Source organism: Haliotis rubra, unplaced genomic scaffold (assembly GCF_003918875.1).
Source record: "Haliotis rubra isolate DU_JTF1 unplaced genomic scaffold, ASM391887v1 Scf1780, whole genome shotgun sequence".
NCBI lineage: Eukaryota > Metazoa > Mollusca > Gastropoda > Lepetellida > Haliotidae > Haliotis > Haliotis rubra.
The window spans coordinates 56,433-77,552 of record NW_025765759.1 but is presented as its reverse complement, the minus strand read 5'-3'; the positions used below and the strand labels follow the sequence as shown (position 1 = coordinate 77,552).

Genomic DNA, 21,120 nt, shown 5'->3' with positions numbered 1-21,120 from the left:
GCAAGGAACAGTCACTCCATGGCTCCCATCAAAGAGCATAAAAATCAACACTGGGTGGAAGTCAAACCCGGGTCCTGGCTAACCCTTCAAGCAATACAAGAAGCAGGGGTTGTCATTCATGAGAAAGAGACCCTTCCCAGTCCCATTGCCAAGGTCCCCAGAGATGGATACACCAAAGACCAATACAGTCTGATCTCCATACATTGGCTGGAATGGTTGATTCACTCCCAACACAAACACATTCAACACGCGTTGAATGAAGGTGAATATCGGATCCCAGGGACCAAGTATAAGGTGGATGGGTACTGTCGTGACAGCAACATTATCTACCAGTTTGACGGGTGTCTCTATCATGGTTGTCCTACATGCTATCCTCATGACCGGGACAAAACAGTACTGCCTCACACCAAGCAGTCTGTCAGTGAGTTGTATGCTTTGACCATGAAGAGAAATGCAACCATCAGGCAGAAGGGTTACGAGTTAGTGACCCTCTGGGAACATGAGTTCAGGCAACAACTGAAAACCAAACCTGAATTGAAAACCTATGTGGCCACCATAGATCTCCAGGAACGATAAGATCCCAGAGATTCATTTTTCGGTGGTCGGACTAATGCTTCCAAGTTGTTTTATGAAACTGAAGAGAAGGAAAACATTTTGTACATGGATTTTACATCCTTGTATCCACAGGTCAACAAGTATGGTCAGTATCCCGTTGGGCACCCTCAAATCATTACCAGAGATTTCAAATCTCTAGAGCAGTACTTTGGAATTGCCAAAGTCAAGATCTTACCCCCACGTGGACTGTATCATCCAGTCTTGCCCTTTAGATTGAATGGGAAACTCAAATTTGCATTGTGTCAAATTTGTGCCAGTTCAGAGCAACAAACACCATGTCAGCACACTGATGTAGAACGTGGTTTCAGTGGAACGTGGTGCATTCCAGAGTTAATCAAAGCTCTGGAGAAAGGCTATGAAGTTCAAAAGGTGTATGAAGTTTATCACTGGGCAGAAACCACCCAGTATGACAAAACGACCCAATCGGGTGGTTTGTTTGCCAGTTACATCAACACCTTCCTGAAAATCAAGCAAGAATCTTCAGGTTGGCCTGCATGGTGTCAGTCAGAAGCAGATAAACAACAATACATTCACAAATATTTGGAGAATGAAGGCATTCAGTTAGACTATGACAACATTGAGAAAAATCCTGGTTTGAGAGCCTTGTCAAAACTAATGTTGAATTCATTCTGGGGTAAATATGCTCAAAGACCCAATATGAGACAGACAAAATTTGTATTTGCATCTAAACTGGAGGAATTTTATCAATTTTGACAGATCCCAAAAAAAAAGACCCTACACGATTTTCATATTCTCAATGACAATGTAGCCCAATTTCAGTGGACCCATGACACTGAATTTATCCCTCAGAGTGAGACTACTAACATCTTCATTGCCACTTTTACCACCTGTTATGCAAGACTTAAACTGTACAGTGTGTTGGACATGCTACAAGAACGTGTCTTGTATTATGACACTGACTCTGTCCTCTTTGTCTCTAGGCCTGGTGATGTCAATCCACCCTTGGGGGATTATTTGGGGGAACTCACCGATGAATTGGAAGGAGACCCCATTGTGATGTTTTGTTCAGGGGGACCCAAAAATTATGCCTACAAAACACAATCTGGCAAAGAATGTTGCAAAGTCAGAGGGTTTACACTAAATTATACCAACTCACAATTAATCAACTTTGATTCTGTCAAAGCCATGGTGCGTTCTCACAACAGAAATCAATCTGTGGACATTACCAACCCTTCGAAAATTACCAGAGACAAATATTCGGCAAAGATATACAACAGAAAAGAAACCAAAACGTATAGAATGGTATACACAAAACGGGTCATTCAGCCTAATTTAGATACTGTACCTTATGGGTTTTGAGGTCAGCTGAGTAACTCATTCCTGTTTAGTCATGGCCGCATGAAGGCCATGTATATCTAGTCACACAGGGAGCCACATAGAGAGCCACAGGCAGCCACATAGGCAGCCACAGGCAGCCACATAGGGAGCCATAGGGAGCCACTTGGCAGCCACAGGGAGCCATAGGGAGCCATTTGGGAGCCATAGGGAGCCACTTGGCAGCCACAGGGAGCCATTTGGGAGCCATAGGGAGCCACAGGCAGCCACGTAGGGAGCCACAGGCAGCCACATAGGGAGCCACAGGGAGCCACATTCAGCCTAATTTAGATACTGTACCTTATGGGTTTTGAGGTCAGCTGAGTAACTCATTCCTGTTTAGTCATGGCCGCATGAAGGCCATGTATATCTAGTCACACAGGGAGCCACATAGAGAGCCACAGGCAGCCACATAGGCAGCCACAGGCAGCCACAGGGAGCCATTTGGGAGCCACTTGGCAGCCACAGGGGAGCCATTTGGGAGCCATTTGGGAGCCATAGGGAGCCACAGGGAGCCATTTGGGAGCCATAGGCAGCCACTTGCAGCCACATAGCCACAGGGAGCCATTCAGCCTGGGATACTGTCCTTATGGGTTTTGAGGTCAGAGTAACTCATTCCTGTTTAGTCATGGCCGCATGAGGCCATGTATATCTAGTCACACAGGGAGCCACATAGAGAGCCACAGGCAGCCACATAGGCAGCCACAGGGAGCCATTTGGGAGCAACTTGGCAGCCACAGGGAGCCATTTGGGAGCCATAGGGAGCCACTTGGCAGCCACAGGGAGCCATTTGGGAGTCACAGGCAGCCACGTAGGGAGCCATTTGGGAGCCATAGGGAGCCACAGGCAGCCACATAGGCAGCCATACGGAGCCATAGGGAGCCACTTGGCAGCCACAGGGAGCCATTTGGGAGCCATAGGGAGCCACTTGGCAGCCACAGGGAGCCATTTGGGAGCCACAGGGAGCCATTTGGGAGCCACAGGAAGCCATTTGGGAGCCATAGGGAGCCATTTGGGAGCCATTTGGGAGCCATAGGGAGCCACAGGCAGCCATAGGGAGCCATAGGGAATCACACTATAAATAGGAATAGTTTCATACGTGAAATGCATTCAGTAAGATGGGTAGGTTAAGGAAAGACTGTCCCGTACCTGGTTGTTCTGCTCGACATTTACTAAGACTTCCCTTACATCTATCCAAAGTTCACAAATTAGATACTCCAGGGAAGAGGCACTGGCTAAAGAAGAAGAGAGAGCACATGACTGAAGTTCAAACCACTACACCCAAGTCAGCTATTACATGGAGTCCAGAAAGTGTGGTTGATCCGACTAAACCTTGGTGGGAAACACAAAGTTTAACACCCTTCGAACCCTGCTCCAGTATTTGCGTATCTGGACCAACAGGGGCAGGAAAGACTCATTGGGTGTATACATTTTAAAGAACATCAAGGGTATGTATGTGAAGGACCCACCCAAGAAAATCTTGTACTGTTATGGTGTCTACCAATCCCTGTTTGACGACATGGAAAGAACAGTGCCAAACCTCGTGTTTCAACAGGGATTACCCACAGAATCAGACATTGAACAGTTTTCCTCTGATGGTCAACATGGACTCATTATCCTGGACGATCTTTTACATCAAGTGTTAAGTTCTAAAGACATGGAACTGTTATTTACACAAGGTTGTCATCATAGATGCCTTAGTGTTATATTTATTACTCAGAACTTGTATGGTCAAGGCAAGTCAGCACGAACTATAGCCCTGAACACGTGGTACTTGGTGTTGTTCAAGAATGTGCGCGATATCTCACAGATGATGACCCTTGGAAAACAGTTATTTCCTGCACGTGCAGGGGTTCTCGTGGAAGCATACACAGATGCTATGAAGCAGCCTTATGGCTATCTGGTGTTGGATATGTCTCCACGTGCAGAAGATAAACTGAGACTCAGAACCAGAATTTTTCCAGGGGAAGATCCCATTGTGTATGTACCAAAAGTATAAATACCGCAGACTTTGTTTGCTATGTTCATTCAGTGAGTCACCAGTGATCAAGACTGTTGTGTATAAATTGTGGTGAACATTGAAAGAAACACCATTATGTCAAAGACAGTCAGACAGAACGGATATTTCTTGCGCTTTTTGCATGAGAGTACATCCCCTGTTCAAAAGAAGTTGCTGTTGCAAAGTGTCACTGATGAACAGTTAAAAACATTGACAGAGATTATTTATAATCTGTTACATTCAGATGTTCCTCTGTCAAAGCATAATTTGAACGCACTGAGAAAACACAGAAAAGTGTTACGTTTCCTTGGTAATAAAACAGGATCTAAAGTACAGAAAAAACAATTACTGTCAAACAGTGTAGCTGTCATTAGTTTAGTGTTGAAGGTTGTTGGGCCTTTATTGAAGACTTTGTAATGGAGCATATACAAAAACAGGTACTCGTTCCAATGGATAAATACAAACGACTCTTGAAAAATCATGCGAGTCCACTGAGTGGTGGGAAAATGGATACGTCATCAGATGTCAATGACAGTCATTTGAATCATCCTACCACCATTGATGATGAATCAGAACCCATGGATGCAGACTTGATTCTGAGCGTGCTCCCTAAACCTTACAGACAGAGAGGTGCTGCTTTATTGAGACACATACAAAATGATCCCGACCAAAGACTGTCTTGGAATCGGAAAGGTGTACTCATCTACCAGGGTCAAGTCATTCAAGGGAGTCATATTGCAGACTTACTCAAGGACTCCCAGTATCTGTATAAACGTTTTCAACCCAAGGGACTGACTGAATTCTATCAGGCCTTAAAAGACATCAGTGTGCCTCAAGGACTAATTGGCAACAGACAACGGCTGGAAGGGGACATGATTTCCAAAGCACCAGAAATGACACTGAGGTCTAAACCTCCGGGAATACCAGTTCAACAGAGGAAAAACAAGAAGCCTAAACAGACATTTAAATGTATTTCTTTATGAATTTATGTATGTGTGTTTGTAAAGTGGACTATGGTTTGCTCCTAACCTATAGTTCTACTAATATGAACGGAGCTATTAAACAAATGAAATTGTATATCTTGTTGTTTTCATAACAGAACACAGTGCCATACCTCCCAACCGTCCTTCTCCGATAGGGGACTTCTGTGGGCTAGCGCAATTTCAGTGTTTTTTATGTTTATTTTTAAAGTACAATATCACCATGCTAATAACTGGACAGGTAACAGGTTACATCGAGATCCCTTAAGGGGAAACATATAGTGATGGACATACAGCTATATATATTCTCTACATTTAGTGTGAATATTCATGATGATGATTCTATCAGAATGTTGCGGGCCTGATCCACCTTCAACAGCTGTGGTTCTTCAGCATACACGAGACAGCTCACTGTTTCAGGAAGGGGTTTACTGAACTGAATTTGTAGACATATGTTCCCACATTTTATCTGATCCAGAAATTCTCGTCCATAGTAGGGTTCCAGGGTGAACTGGAACAGGGCATACCCTTTATTGAACATATCTCTCGTCATGTTGGGGGTTGAAGAAGGGTGTCTGGGGTCAAAGAGACCTTGGAAGGCCGGTACAATGTGTCCATCTGTGATTTTAAGAGGTTGTGCTGGAAGAGATTCTCCATTGACATACAGTCCTACAGTGGTTAGGTCAAAAAGTTGAAAGAAGAAGGGGTTCTGCTCATAGTCACCATTCAGTGCCTTTGAGGATAGGAGACATATCACCACTTTGTTTGGACAACAGTTCTGAAATATTTGGTCCCAAGTAAAACTGAGTTGTCCTTGAGGGATGGAGGCTACTCGGAGATCTGTTTTGATGTAGGGGTACACTTCATTTTCTGTGGCCAAGATGTGAGCATGTCCTGTGATGATAGAAGCGGTGGGTCGTATCTTACAAAGTCGGAGATAGACATCTTCCAGTATAATCTTGAATTTCTTATTGCTCACACCACTGATGATAGTAAACTCAGGTTTACTCGGATAGAGTTTAATTTGCATATTGACTCCATTGATGAGAAACTTGTCACATTCCATGACATCTTCGTAGAGAGGTCCACACATGTCAACTGACTTGCTGAGCTCTGTATGAGAACCTCTTGAAAGCAGTCCTCCATTGGTCCCACTATATGAATCAGTACTGTTGACATCCTCAACGTCCCTGTAGAAAAGTTGACTGGTACAGTAAGCTTCTTCCCCTGTGGTGCCTGTTCTCATAAGAAGTTTCAAATAGCTTTTATATGGATAGAGATGGGTGGCTGAGGTCACCAGTTTTCCATTTAGGGTGATGTCTACTTGAGACCACAAGGATTGTAGCCATAGGTTCGCTGGAGCAACATGTTCCTTCTGTACCAGAGATGTGCCATCTGTGTGCATAATTTTTCGCTGTGACATGCAGGGTGGTTCGTTTCAAGTCTGTATAATCCATATTCTGACCACTAATGTTGAATTCAACAGGGCTGCTATCGGTGGTGATTTGAGAAGTCGGTCTCATTTCCAAAATTATACATTTTATCTATCCCAGTCATGAAGGAAGGTCAGGTAAACACATCCAGCTCACTGATAGAGCTCGATTTAAAAGGGGCTGATAGGTTATTGCAAGACATGATGATGATCACAAAATGGAGCCTGGTAGAAAAGCGTGTGCACTGTACAACAGCTTCTGCTAGACTGGCAGATTTTGTGTTAGAGTACCACTTATATATGGATGAGTTTATTTTCTTCTTTTCGTCAGTTTGTCCAGGTTATCTGGACATCTATTATTTTTATTATTATTTGGTTTTTTTCTCCTCATCTTCTTCTGTTTGGTTTTCGTGTTTTTCTTCTTTGTTTTCCTTGTGACCCCTATACCTTGTTGATGTGTTTTCTTCATACGTGCCTTAGACTGTTGAACCACTTGCTGGGTGGGAGACGTGAGAGCAAACTTGTCTGTAGAAGGGGGGTAGGTCTATCTTAACCCCTTGTTTCTCATAATAGATCACATAATCATCCACGTTATTAAAGGGATTGGGATATCCTTTAGCGTTCAAATAGTAATATTTCGGTCCATTTCTTAGGATCGTCCAAATAGGGTCTCCAGTATCTTCTGTTCATTTTCTTATTCAGAATGAATACTGACTCTAACACAGTGGTTTCAGATGAAGTGTCACTATCACTGGTCCCGTGATAAATGAAGCTAAATCACCGTTCCTGTCCTTTATATAGAGGTCTACATTCTGTACATCTTTCATTTGACGGGTACATAATGGCACTGAGGAAAAACGAATGTCAGTTCTCTTTTGTTTCCAATCAAACAAACATGTCTCAACACAGGTAACTCCGAATCACCCACATGGGAGGTGTCACAGAGTGATGAACAGATGTAGATATCCTAATATTCTGATTTCTCTTTAGCAGTCCAGTTACATAAGGTAATGTCAGTCAGTCCTACGAGCCAATGGTTGTCCAAGTGAAGGGGTTTATTCAAGTTGACATTAAACTGATAGGGTTTATTATCAGGATAAAAGGTCTCCTTACTATCCGTACTTCGTACTGTCAAATACTTATCCATGTTTAGATTTAATCTTGGGGTTGGGAAGGAGATATCCCAAACTCGAACTGAGAAGTGCGGTCCAGAGATTGGAGTTTCCCCGGTCTAAGGACAAATTGACAATACACGTAATGACTACAATGTAAATAATGATGATTTGAGAGAAAAAGACTATACTCATGATCAGGGTCTTCAACCACTGCTTGTAGCTCTGATGAATAAAAAGCACCTTCGATGGGATCGCCACCCCAATCTTTCAGCTTGTACATGTCATTGTCTTGTGACCAGTATCTTCTTCTTACTGTAAAGATTTCGCCAGACCATTTCTCTTGATACTCTCTGTCAAACGTTCTCTTTAGGTGACTCACTCTGACTTTATCACCCACCTTGAAGGTGAACTTCTTTTTTACTCTGTTTCATTTTTGGGGGTTTAATCAAATACTGAGAGAGTCTCACTTCATTTTCATTTTTCTCAGTCACACTCGCAGGAGACTGTCCTAACATTCTGTGTTTGGTATGGTTGTAACTCTTGACTACATCTGGTAAGATATCCACATATCTGTATTTAAAGTGTTTCAACATGTATCGGTACAGTCTCATTTTAATGGTTTTAATCACTCTCTCAGCATAAGGAGCCTTGGTTTCATTCAGTGTAAATAGTTGGGTTATCTTGTGTTTTTCAAAAGGCTTTTACCCACCGATTCTTAAATTCTGAACCCATGTCAGATTGAAAAAGTTTAGGTTTTCGGGTGTTGGTTTTCCATAAGTTGGTCAATGCTTTCACTACTTCTTGACCCTTTGTAGACATGAGTGGAAGTACCCACAAATAACGTGAAAATAGATCTATGATGACTAAGAGGTATTTGACCCCATCATTGTACTTTGCTAGTGAAACCATGTCCATGAGATCGGACTGCCAATGACTGTCTAAACCTTCTACCACATAGTGCCCTCTTGGAAACGTTCTTCTGACTTGATGAGTCATAGTATAGTTCTCCTGACCTTTGAGCCATTTCTTGATTCGATGTAAACCAATTTTAAACTGACCCTCTGCTTTCACGGCATCGTACAATTTCTTGGGTCCAGCATAACTACCAGGATGTTCTGGATCATAATAGATCCTATTCAAATAGTCTTCCCAAGGTGCCATCTTAAACACAACTGTACATGACTCACATGCATCATGCTATTTAAGCAAAACCCAAGACAAAAGTACAATGCAATATTTTATTCACAAAAGACAATATTCAAAACATCAACTTTTCACGGACGTGCATTAACGTTTTTCCCAACTTGTTTTCCCCCGGCCATTTCCAGGGTTTGTCAATATCAGGATGGGATACATCAATTCCTATTCCCCATCTTTTATCAAAGGGGCTAGCTTCAGCTAACGGCTTAGGGTAGGATTGAATCAATACGTGTTTCAAATCATTGTTCTGGGAAAATTTAGCCATTACAGCCTTAGTCATCACATTAAGACAGACAGTGTCCCACGCTTTCTGGGTGAAGCCTTTCACACATCTCCCAAGATGCTTTTGCTTTGCTGGCAAAGTCTCTTAGAAAATACATGTTGCCCTGTCCAAATCTCCAAAGTACAATGCTTTAGAGTACATGTAACACTGTTCCATACAATTAAATGTAACACCATCCAAAGTAAACACAGCTGGATAAAAGTTGCTGAATGGTGACTTGTAACCATAGAAGAATAGTCAGTTACTCCAACATTCATAGTCATTAGGGTTGCAGAAGGAACACTGGAGGTACCCCATTTGATTCTGGTGATCTTCTTGTGCCATACAGGGAACCATGTCCTTTAGTTCTGGCACAAAGTCTGGCATTACATCATAACAGTCTCTCAATTTCTTCCACTGGTCTGGGGACAACATGATACCCTTAGCCGTAGGTACCACTCCCAGTTGTTCATTTTTCTCCCACTGTCGTAGATCCACGCTACCATTTGGATCCAAACTGGCATACACGTTAACCCCTATGTGAACATAGGCTTGATTTCTTCCTTCCCCGACAGCTTCCATCAACTGTATGAATACACTTGGTATTTCTAACCAGTGTTTCAAGGTAAGCACGATGCCTCGCTTGGTTGGGTAGGCCTTGCCACTCGGGTACACTTCGTACTTCCTCACATGAATGTTCAGTACACCATCCCATGTCTTGGCCGTCACAAAGATGTTGTCCCCCAGATGTAAATGACAACGGGGATCCCGTAGTTCTGTCATCTGCTTGTCAGTCTCTAGCCCCAACAATGCCATGGCTTGTGTCTCCCTACACTCCATCAACGCTTTGCAGAAGAGAGAGTAAGCTTGGGGTCCCCGTCTAGGTAACATATCTAACAATTCTCTGACCCGATCGAAGGACATCCGTGGTTTTTCGATAATCTCTGCCTTCATGAGGATGGTAAGGACTTCAAACTGTACCAGTTTGTCCACCACCTCTTCTACACACTGTATAGCTTGCACTAGACCACAACGATTCCTCCTCAGGATATCACGGTGAGCGGCTTCCATTTTCTATCTTCGAGGTAAACGGCTACCAGAACCAATAGAGTCAAAAGCATGTGTGTGTTCTCTCTGGCGACTGAAGTCTGAATGACATGGGGACTGTTCGGGGGCCTTATATTGCCCACTTGAGTCTAAAAATACCCCTGGGAAAGTGGTTTATCCCAAGGTCAGCTCAGTACAAGGTCATGGACACCCCTGTGAAATGAGGTCAGCCAGGTGTTCGATGATGACGTCATTTTTGGCCTATTCCGGCCTGTATACAACAGATAACTAACTGTATATTTCAAATCACGAACAATGAGGGATCTTTTTAATAATATAAGTTCTCATTTAATTATTGCATTTTTAAAGGAATTAGATTTGTTAAATGATTTGTAAATAGATAAATTTTATGATTAGAAGTTTAACTTAATAACTCAGATTGCTAGTGGCTGTACCCTCAAGGGGGGTTAAAGTACTGTAAAATTATTGTCCTCCTGAGAGGGTACGTAAGTCCCAAAACTTTCAAAGTACAATTAAACTTACGAACATTTTAAAGCGTAGTATTTTTGTGATTTTAATTTTGGCTAAGGTTTCCTACAATTACCAGCATCTGAAGGGATGATGTAAATCCAACTAGGGTCCATGCAGGTAGCGAAGGTACTGTAAGTCCCCATGCTCCCTGGTATGGTGATCAGCCTTTAGTTGGTGATCTATAGCCCGGTTATATATTGCATTGTTGTCTATAGTCATATATTTTTATGATAGCGTTCTAGTTTTAAATATGAGCTGTGATATTCTAGTAGTTTTACTGTCCTTCGATGACAGGTTTCTATTATCCCATTTATTTTTCATTGATATGAATTACATTGTTCTCGTCACGATATGGTGGAGATAATGCAGATCTGACGTTAAATCTTAACTCACTCACTCAACGTTGGCAGATGGGTGACGGACTGCTGGGTGTTCATTGAGGGTAGGTTTTACCTGTGCAGTAACGATGGTGTTTACAGACTATTAGGTGAACATTGAGGGTAGGTTTTACCTGTGCAGTAACGATGGTGTTTACAGACTAGTAGGTGAACATCGAGGGTAGGTTTTACCTGTGCAGTAACGATGGTGTTTACAGACTAGTAGGTGAACATTGAGGGTAGGTTTTACCTGTGCAGTAACGATGGTGTTTACAGACTAGTAGGTGAACATTGAGGGTAGGTTTTGTGCAGTAACTGTGCAGTAACGATGGTGTTTACAGACTAGTAGGTGAACATTGAGGGTAGGTTTTACCTGTGCAGTAACGATGGTGTTTACAGACTAGTAGGTGAACATTGAGGGTAGGTTTTACCTGTGCAGTAACGATGGTGTTTACAGACTAGTAGGTGAACATCGAGGGTAGGTTTTACCTGTGCAGTAACGATGGTGTTTACAGACTAGTAGGTGAACATCGAGGGTAGGTTTTACCTGTGCAGTAACGATGGTGTTTACAGACTAGTAGTAGGTGAACATCGAGGGTAGTTTTACCTGTGCAGTAACGATGGTGTTTACAGACTAGTAGGTGAACATCGAGGTAGGTTTTACCTGTGCAGTAACGATGGTGTTTACAGACTAGTAGGTGAACATTGAGGGTAGGTTTTACCTGTGCAGTAACGATGGTGTTTACAGACTAGTAGGTGAACATCGAGGGTAGGTTTTATCTGTGCAGTAACGATGGTGTTTACAGACTAGTAGGTGAACATCGAGGGTAGGTTTTACCTGTGCAGTAACGATGGTGTTTACAGACTAGTAGGTGAACATTGAGGGTGGGTTTTACTTGTGCAGTAACGATGGTGTTTACAGACTAGTAGGTGAACATCGAGGGTAGGTTTTACCTGTGCAGTAACGATGGTGTTTACAGACTAGTAGGTGAACATTGAGGGTAGGTTTTACCTGTGCAGTAACGATGGTGTTTACAGACTAGTAGGTGAACATTTAGCACGAATTGCGTTCAGCAACTCCGATCGTTTGCAGCCGGTACCGTGATGGTGATGGGTGGGATCTGTGGCGATCTCAAACCGAGACATGTGATTCTTCATGGCAACCTGAATGTTTTAAGATACAGGGATGAAGTTTTACGACCAGTTCTGTTGCCATTTATCCAGCAACAACCACGTGGTATTGTCTACCAACACGACAACGCAAGGCCTCATACAGCAAGACTGACAAACGACTTTCTGCATAACCCTAACATCGTTGTCTTGCCGTGACCAGCATGTTCTGGCGAAACAAATCCGATAGACGCGTGTGGAACTACCTAGATGGACATATCAGAAGACTACCAGCGCCACCTGTCACCGCTCAATAACTGGAGTGAGTTAAGATTTTAGTGAGTGAGTGAGTGAGTTTAGTTTTACGCCACACTGAGCAATATTTCAGCTATATGGCGGCTGTCTGTAAATAATCGAGTCTGGACCAGACAATCCAGTCATCAACAGCATGAGCATCGATCTGCGCAATTGGGAACCGATGACATGTGTCAACCAAGTCAGAGAAACTGACCACCCGATCCCGTTAGTCGCCTCTTACGACAAGCATAGTCGCCTTTTATGGCAAGCACATGGGTTGTTGAAGACCTTCACGGGTCAGTTAAGATTTTAAGCCACATGAGACAATATTTCATATTTTATCTCTGGGTATATGTGCATGCCCCCTGTGTGTTGTTGGACTGGCGTTGGTCTGATAAGTCCCTAACGTTCTTAGTAGTCAGAGCATGGGTCATCTTTATCACCGGGTATGTGTGCATGCCCCCTGTGTGTTGTTTGACTGGCGTTGGTCTGATAAGTCCCTAACGTTCTTAGAGTAGGGGTCACATGAGGGGCTTATGTATTTGATGACCAAATATGGTTATTTAAAGTAATATACCAACCGACCATATCATTTGTCACAGAAACAAATATTGATTGATGGACACTGTTTATTGATATGGTGATAAGATTTTAGTCTCTGTAATTTTCATGTCATGTGATGCCCTTATGCGTGTCATGAACTGATGAGGTTGAGGTAGGTCACCTGTCAAAAATACGCTAACCCCCAACCCTAACCCCACCCCTATACAACATTTATGTATACTTTTCTTTTCAAGTTTGGTCAAACATACTGTATTCTTTTTAATGAACACTGGCTTGTTTTTAATTGGTACAAATTCTACAGTCACATTAAGGCTGAACTATTGAAAACATGACTTCTATCTCTCTGAACTGACCGTCGAACAGACATTCTATTTACACATTGAGAGTCTTCGTTGAATCTTTATGCTAAATGATCTGTTGAATCCTTTTTTATTTTGCTGAATCCTTACATGGGATATGAAGTAGCGTAAAATTATTGTCCTCCTGAGAGGGTACTAAAGTCCCAAAACTTCAAAGTCAATTCAAACTTACCAGGATTTTTAAAGCGTAGTATTGTTGTTATTTAATTTTGGCTAACATTTTTTCCACTCGTCACCAGCTGAAGGGATGGTGTAAATCCAACTAGGGCCCATGCAGGTAGCAAAGGTACTGTAAGTCCCCATGGTCCTTGGTTTGGTGATCTACCTTCAGTTGTCGGCGATCTATAGCCAGTTTTTATATTGTATTGTCACGTTCTAATATACTCACTTTGTGTCCAGACATTGCGGCTTCTCAGTGAGGTGTGTTTTCTCCTGTAGCCCCAAGTTTGGAGTGGCTCTCTACGTCTACACCGTGCAAAAGCAGAAAGCCTCAGATATCTCATTCAAGCTGGAGAAGTTGGTTTTGCGATGGAAAACTCAACAACAATTCCTGGATTGTCGTATATGGGGAAACTTCGATGGAATCATGATGGTTCTTTGGCCATTGCTATGTATCCTCACCTAATCAGTTATTTGGATGATAAGGAACAAGTGGTGAATAAAGTCAACCATACGTGGAAGGGACCTAACTTCTTGCCTGTATGGACCAACACATCAATTATGATCTATGAGGCTACACGGAAGTGTAAAGTTGTGCGCATAAGGTTTCTGAAACTATAATAATATAGGTAGAACGCTTGATATATATTCACAATGTACACTGCTGTAATAAGAAAGCTTGACATTTATGATATTATTAATATACTCTTTTAACAAAAAGTGAAACTTGACATAGGAACAATGAGAATTTTAGGAGAATATTTGACACAAACCAACGCATGCTGAATCCCAACAACGGGGAAATGGTTGCCGACGACAAAACGTTTAAACAATAAAGAGTAGAACAAAAACGTAACGTTACACTCACGTTGGTAGTGAATTGCTAAAACGCACCTTTCATGAAATGCACGTGCATCATGAAATTGTGTATCATCCTAGCTGTAATATATGATTGTAGATGTTAAAAGGCCACATCAACGATACTCCAAATGCATTGCTTTAAGCCAATATAGCCCAGACAGACAGAGGATCAACGACACAACGCCATCGGCCGTTTACAAGGCGGTGGCAAGGCAAACAGATGGTCTCAAACCTATGGACCCAGTACAACAATACTGGGACTGTTAATGGCAGACACAAGTCAGGTCGAACAAAAGTTACCACCGCCGCCCAAGATCGCTACGTCCGGTTTAGACGTCTTCGTTCACTCACCACGGGCGCAACATCCACAACAACCCAAATCCCTGGACCGCGCCAAATCTCCAACCAGACAGCACGCAATCGGAAACGGGAAGCCGGATGTTTTGCAACAAGATAAGTTCGACATAACGTCTTGCAACAGCTTCACTGGCCTGAACGTCTACATTGGTGCAGGCAATGAGTGAGATGGCTGCGGGCAAGATGGAGGACAATTTTGTTCTGAGACTCGGTTTCGTCTCAGACGTGCTGATGGACGTTCACGTGTATACAGACGTCGGGACGAACGTAAAGCCGATTACTGTGTACAGCAGGTCGATAGCTTTGGTGGTGTCATGGTGTGGGCAGGTATCCATCATAATGGCCGGACAGCTCTTTGTGCACGTGGCAGGTGCATTGAATGGGATTCACTATAGAGAAGATTTTGCAACGTCACGTCGCTTCCTTCATCAACGTCAACGGTAGATCTTTCCAGCTTGACATTGCTCAACCTCACGTTGCACGTGTTTGCCAGGACTTCCTCCAGCAAAACAACGTGCAGGTGTTCCCATGGCCTTCTCGATCACCCGATTTGTCTCCATTTGAACATCTATGGGTCACACTTGATCGACGCTTGCGCGTACTCCACTACCTCTACAAGAACTGCACGCAGCACGTCAGCAAGAGTTTCAAAACATTCCTCAAGACAGCATTCGGCATCGCCTTTCTTCCATTGGCCACTGCTGCAAAGCTGTTATCGATGCTCATGGTGGTCACACCAGATACTAACATTTCACTCTAACTTTAATAGTCCTCTGTGGTTTTACCGAACACTTTCTGGATAATCATGTCTTAGAAATTTGTAAAGTGATGATTTTACTGTAATTGAGCAATGATGTCATGTTTGAAACAGTTATGCACTCAGTAAATAAACTCCAAAACAGCATATCAATTTCTTTTTTTTAAAGAATATATTTCATCAACATTTTGCATATCAGTGGGCATATTTGGTTTGTAATAGCTTGTTTCTCAGTGACCTGAAATACTGCATAATAATGTACTTTGAAATCCTAACGGTACATGAATCAACATTTGTCAGTACATTCTTCACTGACAAGACCACAATTGTTATATAGTAATTTTTATGCTTGTGGTGTGAATGGTTTGGAGTGAAGACATTAGGTTGCCTACGTTGTAGGTGTCTGGTATGAGAGACCATTTGTTTATATTCATATGCATAAAGAAACAGACCCGCAACGAGGGGAGCGGAAGTGGTGCCCATGCCTACTTTTTGTCGAAATGTTTTACCCCAAAGTTTGACAAATCAATCAGAAAGTGCAGCACTTCACATATATGTCTCGGTTAACTTCAAATGACATTTGCTTTCGTTTTTTAGGTGACTGAGTGAGTAACATCGGTGGTATTTCAGCCATGTCGTAAATAAAACAAGTGATACATCTGTAATATGTAAAGTTAAATTATATTTTAAATTTTTTTCTAAAGGACAGTCAAAACAAGAAAGAACGAGACGTAAATTTAGTATGTCAAGTTGAAACACTTTTAGGAACTTCCTATAGATTGCCAACAACTGAATGTAGATCACCATATTAGGGACAAGTGGGACTTACAGTACATGTGCTAGGACCAGATGATGGTGTTGTGTGCATAATTGAGCTATACGATAAAAAAACTTTTACACTACGATTCAAATCATGGACAATGAAAAATACTGTAAATGAAAAGGGACTGACGTACCCTGTCCGGGGGACAATCATTTTACAGTACTTTTAACTCCCTTGGAAAGGTATATCTCTTCAGTCGTTAGCGATTGTATTCCAGTCTAACAACACATATTCTACGATTACAAACACGTAGTATAAAATAAATCCTTGGATGAAATAGAACTTATATACCTGCTCGGGGAAAAACCTTTTTACGCAACTTCAACACCTTTTGAAGTTATTGCCACGAACAGTCAAAGTTTTAAATTCATTCTATATTCCCCAAAAATATCTCTATTACCAAAAAACAATAATTACATGAACATGTACATTGTTAAAAAGATCATTCGTTGTTTTTACACTGAACTAGTGTGCGCCACATATGTCTGGTAAGCACAAATGTATTGGGACTTACGTACCCAAACAGGAGGACAGTAGTTTTACAATACCTCAAACCTTGAACACAGCCGATAACAATCTCAGCTGTTCATTTAATCTAACAATTATAAACACCATCTATGTACAAACATTTGTCGCAATAAGTCTATTTCTGTTTTAGAAAAAGGAATTCGTAAACGATAATTAACAAGGTTAAAAACATCCTGATCTGTGTTCACATTGAAATGAAATATTAAATTTGACCACTTTCTAAATGACATTGTGCATTCATAGCGTTAGGCCGTGGTAGCCGTGCCAAGTTACATTTACCAGAGGGGTGCACAAAGTCCGTAGCCTAGACTACGAGTTATCCGACTTCCATTTTTGTGGAAGCCACAGTGGTTGAGCCGGTTAGGTTCAATAAGCTCAATAGTAAATGATCTGACCCAATACAAGTTGTAAATCTGCACTGAATTTACAGAGACTGTCCAACACCTTGTCAGTGGATGCCCTTCCTTTGCATAAACAGCATATCTTAAACGACATGATGGCATGGCTCGTTGCTTTTACTACTATGTCTCCGACATGCCTGTGGCTTTGACTCCGAGGTCCATCCATGGTACGACCCTGAACATGTCCAGGGCGTCATGGAAAATGTCCTTTTTGATAAAGCCAATGGATTTATTTATATCATTGAATTTTCTGTCCCTTTTGACAGCAACGTGATTGGCAAGATTCAGGAAAAGCATGATAAATATACGGACCTCGCCTTTGAAATATCTCGCTTGCATCCCAAGTACACTGTCGTCAGGTTCCTCTTTGTTCTCGGTGCGCCTGGTTTGGTACCTCCTGATCTCTTGGCGCAGATCAGGAGAGTGCCCGGGTTCTCCACCGGGAGTACAGCCCTTCTGACACTCTGGGTAATGCAGAAGGCTGCAATGTTTGGGAGCCTTCATATTCTCCGGAAAGTTCTTGGTGGGTTCGACTAGGCAACGTTTCCTTGGAGAAGTCCTCTTCACTGGCTAGGCTGCGTGTAGAGGGGGCAAGGGCCCTGAGCTGATGATGAGCCGTACCAGCCTGACTGTGCCAGGATCACCCGAACCCTCTCTGTTGCATTTCCATCTTTAATCTGAAAAACATAATAATAATGAGAGTATTTATATAGCTCTTCCACTTCCACCACACAAAGGCAATGCTCAAAGCGCTGACAAGTCACAGTTCATGTGTAAAAGACAAATACATGGATTTATGAAACATATTGTTGAATGATGTGTGTTTTTGACGAGTGGCAGAGTTGGTACTGGTTTTAGATCAAGAGGCAGAGAGTTCCAAAGGGTAGCAGCTGCATACTGAATGACTTGATTTGAGTTTACAAGTAGGCATGGACAGGAGAAACTGATCATAGGTAAGTTCTTGGGTATTGTTTTCGAGCAACACTTGAACTTTCGTCCACATATCAAATATGTCAAGAATAAAAGATACTTAAACCTGATTCCAACTTGAAGTTTCAAGTTTATATGTGGACGATGATTAGACAACTACGCCCTTATTCTGAATCGATATTTCTAAATGCGTCCTAAGTACACAGTGGGTCTCACACCACCCACACAGTACACAGTCTCACACCACCCACACAGTACACAGTCTCACACCACCCACACAGTACACAGTCTCACACCACCCACACAGTACACAGTCTCACACCACCCACACAGTGGTTCTCACACCACCCACACAGTACAAAGTAAGTCTCACGTACCCCATACAGTACACAGTCTCACACCACTCACACCACCCACACAGTACAAAGTAAGTCTCACGTACCCCACACAGTACACAGTGAGTCTCACACCACCCACACAGTACAAAGTCTCACACCACCCACACAGTACACAGTCTCACACCACCCACACAGTACACAGTCTCACACCACCCACACAGTACACAGTCTCACACCACCCACACAGTGGTTCTCACACCACCCACACAGTACAAAGTAAGTCTCACGTACCCCATACAGTACACAGTCTCACACCACTCACACCACCCACACAGTACAAAGTAAGTCTCACGTACCCCACACAGTACACAGTGAGTCTCACACCACCCACACAGTACAAAGTCTCACACCACCCACACAGTACACAGTCTCACACCACCCACACAGTACAAAGTAAGTCTCACGTACCCCATACAGTACACAGTCTCACACCACCCACACACACAGTGGTTCTCACACACACCCACACAGTGGGTCTCACACCACCCACACAGTACACAGTGAGTCTCACACCACACAGTACACACTCAGTACACACAGTGGTGAGTCTCACATATCCCAGACAGTACAAAGTAAGTCTCACGTACCCCATACAGTACACAGTCTCACATCACCCGCACAGTACACAGTGGGTCTCACGTACCCCATACAGTACACAGTCTCACACCACCCACACAGTACACAGTGGGTCTCACGTACCCCATACAGTACACAGTCTCTCACCACCCACACAGTACACAGTGGATCTCACGTACCCCATACAGTACACAGTCTCACACCACCTACACAGTTTAGTCTTTCACCACCCACACAGTACACAGTCTCACGTACACTAAACAGTACACAGTCTCACACCACCTACACAGTACAGTCTCACATATCCCACACAGTACACTGTCTTTCACCACCCACACAGTACACAGTGGATCTCACGTACCCCATACAGTACACAGTCTCACACCACCTACACAGTACAGTCTCACATATCCCACACAGTACACTGTCTTTCACCACCCACACAGTACACAGTGGATCTCACGTACCCCATACAGTACACAGTCTCACACCACCTACACAGTACAGTCTCACATATCCCACACAGTACACTGTCTTTCACCACCCACACAGTACACAGTGGATCTCACGTACCCCATACAGTACACAGTCTCACACCACCTACACAGTACAGTCTCACATATCCCACACAGTACACTGTCTTTCACCACCCACACAGTACACAGTGGATCTCACGTACCCCATACAGTACACAGTCTCGCACCACCTACACAGTACAGTCTCACATATCCCGCACAGTACACAGTCTCTCACCACCCACACAGTACACAGTGGATCTCACGTACCCCACACAGTACACAGTCTCACGTACACTAAACAGTACATAGTCTCACACCACCCACACAGTACAGTCTCACACAACCCACACAGTACACAGTCTCACCTATTATATCGATCGACGTTCATGTTGTCAATCACAGGATTTCAAACTGTAAAAGCTAAATTTAGGAAGGGTTACTTTTTTCCTGCATAGACACACGGTCTCGATGAGGAGTTATCTAAATCAAATTGAACCATATATATTTAATACTTCTTCCATAAAATATGTATTTGGAATTAAATCATACATAATATTGAATGGCAAAACATATGTCGAAAGGCGAAAACTGAAGCTAGTAGTTATATAGTTTTGTGAACAACATATTCCCTGTTTCAGCCTCGACTGACCCGAGCCCGAGCACCACGGTTCCACCAACGCCAGTGACGACACAAGACTCTGATCTACCAGCAGGCAGCCTTATATCTTATTGCCCTAATAAATACCAAACAACATTTGTACTGACATTATCAACTTGTAAAGTTCAACAAACATCATCACTCTCCACACCTACACAACTATTGCTACAACTTCTGGTTCTAACAGAAAGTTCTGTATTAAACACACCATCCATAATTCCAGAAACCACAAGTTGACATTCCCGCCATGTTGTATTGTTGTCAGCCATGATGGAATTGTTTAAATGATGTAGCAATGTCCGAGTCACGTATCAACATGATGAAGACATTGTAGATGTGTGACAAAGATGTCTGATGTACACAGTTTACTTTGTGTTGCAGCGACTCCATCACCAGCCACAGACCGCGACCTCTACTCCGCCAGCGAGGACGGTGACCTGGAGAGAGTGAAGCGGATCCTGGCAGCGGGTCACGTGGACATCAACACGAGAGGAGGAGGATACAGCAGCTATACACCGGTGATGGCGGCAGCACTGAGGGGACACAGAGATGTGGTGTAGCTCCTGGTGGGTAGAGGGGCTGATATGTCACTAATGGACAGGCGCGGTAGGAACGTCCTTCACTGGGCCTGTTTGGGTGGAGACCTGGAGATCGTGAAGCTGATCCTGTCCCTGAACGTGGTGGACATCAACGCCAGGGGCAACAGCGGCCGATTACGCGAGACGCTTTGGACATCAGCGAGTGGTGGATCTCCTGGTGTCACGTGGTGGACACTGAAGTCGGTGTCGGTGTGGACAGCGACGGAGCACGTGCCGTTACTGACACTGACGAGGTGTGTGCCGTCCACGTTGTCGTGTGTCACAATTTACGTGATTTCCTTTTACTTTGTGAATATAAATAAAACTTGTTGAAAGTATTTTCAGACATTTTG

General features: G+C 43.1%; 1 long non-coding RNA gene across 1 annotated transcript; it reads left to right on the top strand.

Moving 5' to 3' along the window:
• Window positions 1–21,105, top strand: LOC124273228. The gene is made up of 3 exons (XR_006897581.1): window positions 1–10; window positions 16,207–16,212; window positions 20,887–21,105. It is a non-coding gene; the product is annotated as an uncharacterized LOC124273228 (long non-coding RNA).
• Window positions 21,106–21,120: the final 15 nt, after the last annotated feature.